Genomic DNA, 2,314 nt, shown 5'->3' with positions numbered 1-2,314 from the left:
GGGGTAGGGTCTGGCTAAATTGCTAAATTGCCCAGGCTGGCCTAGGACATGTGATCCTCCTGCCTCAGCTTGCTACTGTGCTGGAAGTAGCAGTGTGTGTCACCATACCCAACCCAAAATTTACTTTTTAAAAAATGTACTCATCGTGAAGGAAGGAAAACAAATATAGTCCATCTATATTATTCCTATCTTCAGACAGTAACCAAGTCAATATTTTAGAAATATAGTGTATTTCCTTCAAAGAATTTTTTTCATAGTCAAAAAAGCCAAGATTTTGAGTTCATCTTTTTTAATATTCAGAAAGAGATATTATTATATAAGCTTTCTAGGGTGCTGTGGGCTCCTTGTAGAGATTGTTTACAGGTTCTTATTGTCCTGACCAATTAATTCATCAAAACACATGCAAAAAGTAGCAAGGTTTTACATTTATTAAAGGTAGGGAGCTGGGCATGGAGGCACATGCCTGTAATCCCAGCACTCGGGAGGCTGAGGCAGTAGGATTGCTGTGAGTTTGAGGCCAGCCTCAGCTATATAGTGAGATGCTTTTGTGAAAGAAAAAGACCCCGCCCTCTAAAAAAAGACAGGGAAGGAAGTATGCTCTGCAGAGTGAGTGTGTGCCAACTAAAGACAGGGGGAAAGTGCACTGTACAGGATGACAGCAGGCCACTGGGAAAAAGAGAGGACAGTGCCCACAAGGTTGATGGTGGGTACCTTTTGTAACCCCATTCCTCAGGTTGATGTCAGGTCTAGGCCATCGTATCAAAAACCTTAGCCAGGCGTGGTGGTGCACTCCTGTAATCCCAACATTCGGGAGGCTGAGGCAGGAGGATCATTGCAAGTTTAAAACCAGCCTGGGCTACAAAGTGAGCTCAATGCCAGCCTGAACTGCATAGCAAGACCTTGTCTCATCAAAACAAAAATAAAAAAATCTGCTTAATTTTGCACCAGAAGAATTAAAGATAGCATTTTCTAAAATGGTCTCAGGTACGAGGCTTCTGTGCATGTGTCCTGGATCTCTGTGATTGACAGGTCCCCACCCACTTGCCCAGCCAGCTGGCCACACCCTAATCTCCTTCCTCCCTCAATATTGTAGAATTAGACCCTCCCAAGAGCCCCAGTTATTTTCCTATACAGTTTGCTGTGTTCTTTTCAGTTTTGTCAGTGGGCTGAGTCTGAGAAGTTTCTGAAGCTAAGATTGTTACAGCATTTTGGATTTTACCAAATGCTACAGCAAAGTCAGATTCACCAGTGACACGGGAAACCACTGAGCATCACTCAGAGAAATGGAGGAAACCGGATTCTTTATTATGCCGGCAGACCAAGAGGAGTTCAGCACTCCAAAGTCTGAGCCCTGAGTCTGGGTTAGCAGAGTTGATATAGAGTTTGTGGTGGGAAAGGGCGCGTTGAACAAAGGCAGTTACTCAAAGGTGACAGGTTTACAATTGTGAGCAGCTGATCAGACTGGCCGAGGGGTCAGGTAACAAGGGGCTGTGAAGCAGTTCCTATGGAAAAGGAAAGAGAGGGGCCCAGCAAGGTACAGAAACTGCTGTAATTCTGTGGTTTTTTTTTTTTTTTTTTTTTTTTTTGAGACAGGGTCTCGCTGTGCAGTTCAGGCTGGCGGTGAGCTCACTTTGTAGCCCAGGCTGGTCTTGAACTCGCAACGATCCTCCTGCCTCAGCCTCCCGAGTGCTGGGATTACAGATGTGTGTGCCACCACGCCCAGCAATCCTGTGATTAAAAGATAGAACAAAGTAAGAACCTAATTTGATCGGATGGGTGGGTCTCAAGGATGAGTCCTTGGTGGGTGGCCAGGATGCTGTCTTTTTCTGCCTCAAGATGAGGAACTTAACTCACCCTAAACAGAATGCTTGGAGGTTTACTGACTTCAGTTGCAAAGAAAGAATTTTCTGGATGCATCAGTATGAGGGACAGAGGAGTTTTTTTGTTGTTTTTTTTTTTGGTTTTTTTTTTTTTCTGGTACCAGGAATCAAACTCACGACCTTGCGCCTGCCAGGCAGGCGCTGTGCCGCTGAACTAAATCCCCAGCCCCACAAGAGGAGTTTATTAGTCAGATTTTAGAATACACGCAAGAGTGGAGTGTGGGTGCTCAGAGAGATGAGACACAACACTTTATTTATTTATTTTTTGGTACTGAGAATCAAACTCATGACCTTGTGCTTGCTAAGCAGGTGCTTGTGCCACTGAGCTATACCTCCAGCCCCAAGACACAACACTTTAGAACTAGGAATTTTGTTGCTGTTGTTGTTTGTGGTGCTGGGGATGGAACCCAGGGTCTTGTGCATGCAAGGCAAGA

The sequence above is a fragment of the Chinchilla lanigera genome, unplaced genomic scaffold, assembly GCF_000276665.1.
Source record: "Chinchilla lanigera isolate Chin_1 unplaced genomic scaffold, ChiLan1.0 scaffold00054, whole genome shotgun sequence".
NCBI classification, from domain to species: Eukaryota; Metazoa; Chordata; class Mammalia; order Rodentia; family Chinchillidae; genus Chinchilla; species Chinchilla lanigera.
Note: the sequence above shows the minus strand (reverse complement) of the source record.